We start from the raw sequence: 10,770 nt of genomic DNA, 5'->3' as shown, positions 1-10,770 counted from the left end.
GTTATAGCTGCAAAGGAGAACAAAGTACAGAAATATACGGTGGAGAAGTTGGGCCACACTTCTAGTGGGCAATCAAGCGAACCTCATCAATGAGGAAGACATGGACATGCCCTGTGAGGGACACAGCATCCCCTACACAGTTTGCCAGCCGAGAATGCAAAGCCCCAATCTAATCACAAAGCAACCACAGACAAATGCAAAATGAAGAGTATTCTACTTCACTGTAAAAAAAGAGGGTGAGGGGATCTTTATTCTTCAAAAATGTCAATATCAAAAAAAAAGACAAAAGAAAGGCTGTGGGAATGTTCCAGAGTAAAGGAATCTAAAGAGCCATGACAATTAAATGCAATACCTGACCCTAGACTGAATCCTGGCTTGGAGGAAAAAACAATGCTATAAAGGATAATATCAGATCAACTGACAAAACTGGAATAGGAATGGTGGATTCACAAATTTATGAAGTTGATAACTGTACTGTGATTACATAAAAGAACATCCCCATTTTTAGGAAATACACAGTGAAGTATTTAGGGGTAAATGGTTTTGATTATGCAACCAACCCTCAAATTGTTGAGAAAAAAATTTATACATAATTAAAAAAATTATATACATATGTATATTTCCACATGTACACACACACACAAACATATATACAGAGCGGGAGTGAATGAACTAGAGAGATCAAATAATAAAACAAATGGTGTTAATAGATAAATTTGGGTAAAGAGTATATGAATGTTTCTTATACTATTTTTACTTTTTCAGCTTTTTTGTAAGTTTGAAATAATTACCAAATAAAAAATTTAAAAATATACATAAATATTGCTCTGGATGTGTACATGTACATTTTTATGAAGAAAGAGTCCGTAGGTTTTCTTAGTTTCTAATAAGAGTGTGACAGAAAAAAGTGGTTCAGATCTAGCATCTTGATTTGTGAAGAACAGTCTGTCCCTCGTTGGAAAGAAGTTTGTCCTTTAAGAGGAAAAGGCACATATTTCCAACTTGTGGATTCCAATTTCTGGTCCTCACGACTACTTTTCACCTGAGCAGCCCAGAGGTGTGTAAAGTTAGTCTGCAGTATCTGGTTGACCTCTACTCTTGGTTCATTAAGAATTCATTAAGAACCTACCAGATAGAGATAGATAGACAAATAGACAGAGATAAAACAGATGGAACTGTTAGTAATTCTTTGTTCCTTAAAAAGCACACTGTGGGGGCCGGCCCCATAGCTGAGTGATTAAAGTTCTGTGTGCTCCACTTTGGAGGCCTGGCTTTGCGGATTCTGATCCCAGGTGCAGACCTACTCCACTCATCAGCCATGCTGTGCAGGCATCCCACATATAAAACAAAGGAAGATCGGCACAGATGTTAGCTGAGGGCGAATCTTCCTCACCAAAAAAAGAAAAAAAAAAGCATGCTGTGATTTTAGCTAAAAAGTGCTAAATGTCTCCGAACAGGTGTGAATCATAAAGATTCATTAAGAGAGTGCAGAAGACTTTAGGCTGAGAGATGCTAGGTAGGCTTCCCAACAGAGAGTCATTTAAGCTGGACTTTGCAGGACGAGGGAGCTCTGCAAAGGTGGAGTGTGTGTGTGTGAGTGTGTGAGTGGGCAAAATGTCAGATGGTAAGTCTTGGCTTCCTTGGGGGATTTTCCATTTGAATTGGGGTACCTGGCATATGTTAGGGTGAACTTGGAGGTAGGTTGGTAACAAAGAACATCAAAGGTTGGCTAAGAAATTTGGGCTTCATTTAAATTGCTAGGAAATAGGCCAACATTGGATTTTTGAGCTGATAAGTGACATGGAGTGATGCTTTGGGAAGCCTGACCTAGAGTTGACGTGGAGGTGGGATTGGAGGCAGGGAGGAGGTGGAAAGGGAAAGGACCCAATAGTAGTGCTTCCCTCAGAGTGCTGAGGTACCCAAGGTGGTGGCAGAGTCTAGAAGTAGGGAGCCAGTGTTCCCAAGGGCGGCTGAGGGAGAGACGTAGGCTCCCACGGAAGGTAGGATGTGTAGAGATAAGGGCTAAGCAGACATCAAAAAACCCTCTCCTTGGAGATCCAAGCAGGCTGTCACATGGCTCCTGAGCAGGGATGCGGCAGGAGGCTGCTCCCGGAGTGAGTCCGTCCCCCCATCCCCGTCTCCTGCCACAGATCTGTGTCACCCCTTGTGAACACACCTGGCAGAGGATGGAGACATTTGAGTGGCGATAAGTGAAGGCAGTGCTGGGGCTTGTAGCCCCCCCCAGGTGCTGGATGACATCACAGCAGCCCTAGAGTATGTCTCTGTTTGGAGCGTTCTCAGAGCTGCCAAAATCCGAGGGCTCACAGAACCAACTCTTTTGGTGTTCAGCTGTCACTGCCCCCTATTTATTCATGGACACTTCCGCATGGCACAGCCATGAGCTTGTTTCTTTGCCATGGAAATAAAAACACATCTTCAACTATCCAGGAGAAAGACAAATGCCAACTCACCTGATGCTTCCAGGCCTTTTATTTGAAAAGCATTTAAAGAGTGCTGAACCTCCACTCTCACTCCTGTTTTCCAAGAGTAGAACTAAGATGGGAATACCTCACATTTCCCCTGAGGCTTAGACCCTGCGTAAGTTCCCATTTCTCTTACTGTGAGGGTAGGGTTCATTAGCCCACCCTGGGCCTTCCTGCTGCCGACCTTCACGAGGGATTTCTTCTGAGTCAGGGCATTTTAGAACTGAAACAGACTACAGAAGTCACCCACTTCAATTCTGTCTTTGTACAAATGAGGACAAGGAGGTCCCTAAAGTTGGGTGACTTATCTAAGGTCACATGGACGGAGCAAAGTACAACCCAGACTCCAGGTCTCCTGGCTCCCTGCCCAGCATCAACCAGCTTTGTGCCCCTAAAATGTTCATTATGAACTCTTAGAGCTCATCTTCTTTTCTGGAACTTTCTACAGAGGGGGGTCTCATGGGCAACAGACCCCAGGACATTCTCCAGGGTGTTTCCCTAGTGGGATTGCAGAGTTAATCGGGGCAGGGTGTTTAAGTGTGATGGCAAGGTCTGAATCTCCAAAATCCTTGTCAGAAATGGAAAGATCTGGTGTTTTACAAGATCTGAAACAGGTGTCTTGTTTGTTCATAAGATCTTTCCAGAGAAAGTCATAATGCACCCTGAAAGAGAAGAGAAAATTTTAAAGTTTGAAGCAGATTAGATGGTTGAGATTAGCTTTTTCTGATCTTGCAATGTTTTCATTTATTCCCAAATCATATAACGCTGAGCATGTTGAGCAATCAGGTGAAAATCACAGGCAAACAGAGTCTAAGTACTGATAAGAATCCTAAAGGTAAACAATGAATTCCTCCTAATGGCTAAGTCACTAAGGTAAGATCCAGTCTAAATACACACCCTTAGTTAAATAGGGTTTCATTAGCTCAGGTTACAGTGGTTCAGGGAGATTTTTCCTTTATGCTTGTCAAGTGAAATTAATTATATATCATCCATCAATCATTCCTGCCATAGAAGTTCCATGGGAATATTAAGGATTCCGCAGTGCCTCCCCACTCAGCCCCCACCCCAACTCCTTGCCCCGCCGGAGCACCCTGGGCATATTTTGGTGCCCACAGCTAAAAGTTCCTGGAATTTTCTGAGAAGGCACAACCACAGTTTTTGCTCATAACCTGTAAAAGTTTCTCTCTTTTTCAAAATTTGACACCTGGTGTGTGCTTCAAGTTACTGACAAATATTTGACTTTGCAGACCGTATCTCAGCCTGCATAGTAAATTAGATTCTTGCAAGTTCTGATAATAATTTTATTTTCATTGAATAAGTAATGCAAATAATTCAAAAACGTTTAAAGACAGAGAAAATAATTTTAAAAAAAACCATATCCTCACCACCATATTAAATTATCGTTAGACTTTTAATGTATTTCCTTCTACTATTTTTCTTTTGTTGTCTCTTTTTTCTCTTATTACAAAAACAGTGCATGGATAGCATAGAAAATTCAGAAAATATGGATAAGAAAAGAAGAACATAAAAATCAGCTGTTAACTTGTTTATCCTGACTCCATAATTGTTCCCTAGTCTTTTACATTCGTGTATTTTATTTTACTTAGATCTAATCATATTTCAAAGCTGCTTTTTCACTTATCTTGTGAAAAAGCCTATATATGATTTTAAAACCTATTTTTTATCAAAGACATACATATACATACTTAAAAATCAAATAGGCCCAGTGGTTAAGTGTGCACCTTCCACTTCAGCAGCCCGGGGTTCGCCAGTTCGGATCCCGGGTGTGGACATGGCACTGCCTGGCAAGCCATGCTCTGGTGGGCATCCCACATATAAAGGAGAGGAAGATAGGCACGGATGTTAGCTCAGGGCCAGCCTTCCTCAGCAAAAAGAGGAGGATTGACGGCAGATGTTAGCTCAGGGCTAATCTTCCTCAAAAAAAAAAAAAAAAAATCAAATAGCACATGGTCATCTTATTGAGGGTTTAGTAGTCTCTAGTGGATGTTTGTTTAATAATTATTCTATTATAGATGAGATAATTTGACTTTATTGGCTTTAATATTTAAGGTTTTTTCCCATCTCTTTTTTTTTCCCTTATAGTATTTCATTCATCACATACTTAGTAAGTGTATTTCTGGTCCAGGTACTAGGTTAGGCATTAAAGATAAAAATGTATTTGTTTATTTTAAAAAAATTACTGAGTATTAATATGTGCCAGACAGCATTCCAGGCATTTGGGATACAGTAATCAACAAACTCGACAAAAATCTCTGCCTTCTTGGAGTTTAAGTTCTGGTGGAGATGAACATGAGACAGCCCTTGCTGAGACCAAAATATAGCATCTTTAGGAAGTAAGACTAGCAAAAATTTGTATCCATATTTAGTCTTTACAAATATCCACTCTGTTATGAATATCTCTTCCAGGTGGTTAGGACACAACAGTGAACAAAGACATCCTGTATTCTCAAAGGGTTTATAGTCCAGTGTCTCTAACAGGCTATTTAGGGGCCCTGGGAAATTAGCATCCCCAGATGGATATAGTAATACTTGTCTTGCTACCCCCTTGGATGTGTGTGAAAGCGAATGAAGTGAATCTGCAGGTGCTTTGGAAGCTTTAAAGTGATGTGCTTGGTGGAAGAGTTGGTATCGGCGTTCTAAGCAGTGGAACACATCTGAAAAGGGGAGGTAATAGTGCCTAAGAACGATCGTTAAGGGCTGAGTGGTCAAACTGTCTACTAGGGTGGGTTTTCCTAATGCAGGAGACATTTTTTACTGGTGCGTCCAGACATGGCCATAATTAAGAATTTGTCCTTCCCAGAGGCAAAGTCGTTGAGTAACTAAGGCCCTATGATAAAAATGATGACATTTTAGTAGCACCTAACACTTTATCGTATCGTCCCACTCACAATATCTCACAACAGCTATATGTTTTCAAAAAACTCTTCTCTGACTCTCATCTTCTCCCTAATTCAGTGGTTCTTGAATTTTGCTTAGTATCAGAATCCCTCAGGAACTTGGTAAACGTACCAGGGCCAGGTCTCATCCTAGATGCTCTTTATTTGCTCTCCAGGTCAATGTGATACACACCAACATTGAGAATTAGCAATTTTTAGCTTACTTATGATCTGATAGTTTTCAGAGTTGAAAACTACCTTGGAAAGCATCCTGTCTATGCCTTCACTTTACAAGAAAAGGGACAGAGGTTTAGCTATGTTAAGTGGCTCTTGCAGGGTTACCCCACCAGCCAGTTCTGAGCCATTACTCAAACACAAGCCTTTTGACTGGATTGACCAATGTGTTGCACTCTCCTTTCCACTGTTTCGAGGCCTCTAGGTGCAGGATTGTCCAGGTGACTGTTGAGTGTTGGTGGCACACAGCCACCAGCCCTTGTGTTAGAAGCAAGTGTGATTTCCCAGAGAAAAGCTGCCCTTCAGAGTTTCTAGCACTACCTTACCTAACCACAAAAGTACTTATTTTGTCTGATAACAATGTATTCTATGTAGTGGCCCCCAAGATAAGTTTTTAAAGCACTGTAAAATTTCCAGTTGAATACAAGAAAATTTCCAAATTAGTCTTCAAACTAAGACGTTATCATTTCCCATAGGAAAGCATTTCTCCAGCCACAAGGGTCTTTTGCTTCTTTAGTCTCTTGCCTAAGATGAAACGCCTTCATCAATCTTCCCTGGTTCGTTCTGAGTCTGATGCCTGGATTCTGACTAATAGCTCCACGATCTGAACCTACGAACTGTAAATGACGCAGCTGCAAGACGGCGCTTAGTAATATGCTGTTTCTGTTTTTATTTTGCCTGAGGGACAAAAGGGGTAAGTAGGGATGTGTTTTCTTATCCTACAAAAATACGTGGTTGCTCTTATAAGAATTTTGGCCTCCTGGGGCTGCAGCAGCAGGGATATTCCTGAAAGGCATAGTACGAGCCCTTCCCCTCTAGAGTGAGTCGGTTGGTCTCAGTTAAAAGTGATTCTTTAGCGAGCAGGCTGATAACACCTGGTGTGGTGAGGTGGTGAAGTAGGCATTTTCATCCACTTAGAGTGGTTTCAATATCGGGTCAAATAAAAATGGATTCTTGGAGCAGTTCTTTTAAGAAATGATCCCATTGTATTATTAGCACAGCTGTGCAAACATATATGTACAAGGATGTTAAACACAGTATTTTTGTAATAGCAATAAATAAGTGCCTAAATGAATAAATGATTGAGGGAAAACAGTTATCTATGGATGTGGGATTTGTTAAGAAAAATAGAGTTTGCGTATGCTAGAATGCTGTGTAGCATTAAGAATGAGTGAAAGATGGGGCCGGCCCTGTGGCCCAGTGGTTAAGCTTGTGCGTTCCACTTCGGTGGCCCAGGGTTTCCCCGGTTTGGATCCTGGGCACGGACATGGCACCGTTCATCAGGCCATGCTGAGGCGGCGTCCCACATAGCACAATCAGAGGCACTCACAACTAGAATATACAACTATGTACTGGGGGGCTTTGGGGAGAAGAAGAAGAAAAAGAAGATTGGCAACAGATGTTAGCTCAGGTGCCAATCTTAAAAAAGAAAGTGAGTGAAAGCTATATTGCTTGGTGATAAGAAGATACATCACAGTGTACATTGCTTATTCGTTTATGTGTGCGTGGATTAATGCTCTGTCTCTGTCTCCTATCTAGCAGTCTAAAACATACGCAGTCATCTCAGAAGTCAGAAGTGATGCATACCACATTGCTAACAGTGCTTTTCTTTGGTGGGTGGGGTTATGGAGGACGTATTCTCTATAGTATGCTGTTGACATTTGTTCATTGCATTATAACTTTTTCAACAGGTGAAAAAAACTAGTTAAGCATATATTTTTCTCAAAGAGTGATTTCTTACATTAAAAAAACTCAGATCATTTTTCCTGCCCAGGTTTTACACCCAGGCAAGGCTACGGAGGTTTTATCTTTCTTCAACCTTTTGCAGCTGACAATTACAGGAGAGCAGCCAGAATCCGGGGGAGGCCACGAATGAGGGAAGTCAGCCTGGGGTAGTCGGGGTTAAATTAATGCAAAAGCCTGAAGTGGTTTGAGGGGAATATTTTGAACCAGAGATTTCTGGCTCCAGGGAGAAGTTCCTATGAATGGGAATGCAGATTTCTGCTGAGGAGGTGATAAAGGCCTGCGTTATCTTCAGTTCGTACTGCACACAGGACAGCGCAGCCTAACCGAGCCTGCAGGCTGGGAACTGAGTCACCGACCCTTCAGCTCCCGGCCTCCAAGCCCTTCACCTTCCTGCCTGCTAGTGTGAACTTGGCACTTTTCTGTTGGCTGGTTTGGTTTTTGTCCTCCCCACTTTGTATCTAAATGTGTGTGTACTTTCTTTACCTCCCTCACTAGACCGTAAACTCACGGAAGGCAGGACTAACCGAGTTTAGACATATACACCTATTATATTGCCTGGTACCTGGAGCAGCGCTTTCCCAGAACAGGCGCCTAAAAAATACTTCACCAGTTGTGTCACTTCCTTGCTCAAACTCCCTTTGTTTTGCTCCCTGTCTTACCAAGAAAAGGATAATTTCCTGGGATCAGATTCCAACTCACTTCCCAGTTTTATCTTGCCTTGTCACCCTAAATGTACCGTGTGCTCCGGAAAAATGTGACTATGAGCCAGACCTTGAATATAGTCAGACTCCTTCCTCCAAGCCAGAGCCTGACCCTTCATTGCCTTCAGAATACAACCCAAATTTTGGATTCCATGACTTTCCCTGAAGCTCTGCAGCAATAACAGGGAAAACGGTAGAGCGGTTAATCGCTGGCCTCCAGAGCGAGTTCAAGTCCCAGCTCCCCTACCAGGAACCCGACCTTGAGCCAATTGCTCACCCTAGGAAACGGGAATAAGAATAATACCTACCGGTAGGTTGTTAATGAGTAATTTGCTTAGCATAGTTCCGGGGCCTGGGCTAAACGCTGGATATTGTTATTATTATTTATTTAACGCCTTTATGCTAATCATCTGTCTCCCTGACCACCCAAGGCATTTGAGTTTGCCACCAGAACTAGGAGGAATGAAACTGTTGGCTGTGTGGGGGTAGGGAGAAGGGAGGAAGACCGACCTATCTCGAATGAAACTTGAACTTGTTAAAAGTTAGGTTGGAATTCAAGAATGAAGGACTTTGAATACTTTGCTGAAGATTTTAAGTGTATGGTATAGTCAATGAACTTTGAGGAGTAGTGATACATTTTAAACAAGATACTTTGGATGAGGTAATTGGCCAATCTCCCCCACTCATCAGGTATTTTTCTTCCAGTTCTCCCCAATTCATGATGGTGATAAGGACTATTATTATGAATAGTAGTTACCATTTATTAAAGACTTATTTTGTGCCATCCACTGTGTTAAATGCTTTACCTTTTCATTTATTAATTCTCTCATTGACTTACTCATTCAACAAACATTTGCTGAGCACTTACTAGAAGACGGGCACTGACACAGGCTTTTGGGGATGGTGATAAATGAGGCCGACGAGGCCCTTCCCTCATGGAACTTTCACTCCGGTGGGGATTCAGACAATAGACAAGGAAGCGCATCCACATCATGCCGAGTGTTATGAAAGACAGAGCTCGGCACACGTGTCATTCCTGTTGGCTATGGTTATACTCAGTATCTGATCCCTACTCACTCCTCCATAGCGTACTCACCATGTCCTCCAGCTCCACTGAATTTCTCTAGGGACTTTTCTGTCTTTCCGCCTGTGCCCACACAGTTCCCTCTAACAACATATGCTACTGTGTATTTTTGCCTTTGGGTCCTCTGCATCCTTCACCACCCATTTCAAATACCTCCTCCTCCAGGAACCTTCTCCGTCCTCCCAGTTGGGGTGAGCTACTCCTTCCACATGCCACAGGGGTGGGGTTTGGACCTCGCTCCCAGCATTTACCTCACGTTGCCTGACTATTGAATTCGATTATTTGTATATATTGGTTATCTGTTTCCCTTCTCTACCGGACTGTCAGCTGCTTATTTCCTACCTCTGCTACTTGTGTCTCTTGCTCGTATTAACTCAACTGGTCCAGTGTTACCAGACTTGCTCTTCTACAATCTCTTGTCCAGACTAAGGATCCTGAATCTTCTTTTCTACCCTTTTCTCTCCAGCTGATCTCATCCATGTGTCTGAGGAAACAATTGAGAAAAGCTGCTGACAGAGTGATCTTTCTGAAAGGCAAATCTGAAGATTTCACTGCCTCATTTAACATCTGTCAATGGACCCACAACTAAAATATACAACTATGTACTGGGGGGATTTGGGGAGAAAAAAGCAGGGAAAAAAAATCTGTCAATGATTCTCACAGTGAGGATAAAATCCAAATCATGTGGCGTGGCACACACATGCCCTTTCATAAACTAGACATGCTTAAACCTCCAGCTTCATCCCTCACTCACTGTCTGCCTCTCCCCTAGGTCCCAACAGTACCCACCTGCTCGCCAATAATCTCTTCAGCCTCCATGCAGCAGTGTCCTCTGCTGGCAACTCTCTCTCTTAACTCCTGCTAATCTTCCGGATCTTAATTTAGATGACTCCCCCTCCAGAAAGCCATCCTTGATTTCTCCTAGGCCTCCTATGGATCTCGTTAGGACCTAATGCTTATGTCTAGTAAGTGCCTCATTAGGTCCAAATGCTTGGCGTTAGGTCTTGGCCAAGGTGTTGTCATTCCTTATTATAATCACGTCTTTAATGGTCTGTCTTCACTGCTAGACTATAAACTCTTGGAGGGAAGCACCCTTGCTATTTTCGTTCACTGTGTTATCCTCAGTGTCTAATTAGTGCTTCATGCACAGTAGGACCTGATGAATATTTACCAAAGGAGCTCTCTTTGTGTCTTCCAAAGTCCTCCCTTAACTTTTAGATGTTTTTAAAAAATATACACATGTTACATGACAACATGTTTATTATAAAAGAAATTCAAACAAAACAGAATATTTGAATGCAAATATAGATTCCCTTTTATCCTACGCCTAACTTCTTTCTCCAGTTCGACTCTCGTGCTTGGGATGTTTATGGTTTAATGTGTGTCTTTCCATTTCCTTATACTGCACACACACATGCACACGTACGTAATACAGTCCTTGCTCCCAAACCCATGTGGAATGCTGTAGTAAACAGAAATGGGATCGTATTATAGGCGGTGCTCTACTCTGATGTCTGCTGTTTTATTCAATATACTTCAGAGATTTTTTTTTCCATTTCCCATGTGGATTTACCCCTACTGCCTCATTCTTTTACTACCTATATGTATTCCACAGGCAGGTTCTA

This window comes from Equus asinus, chromosome 5 (assembly GCF_041296235.1).
Source record: "Equus asinus isolate D_3611 breed Donkey chromosome 5, EquAss-T2T_v2, whole genome shotgun sequence".
NCBI classification, from domain to species: Eukaryota; Metazoa; Chordata; class Mammalia; order Perissodactyla; family Equidae; genus Equus; species Equus asinus.
This window is presented reverse-complemented; position numbering follows the sequence as displayed.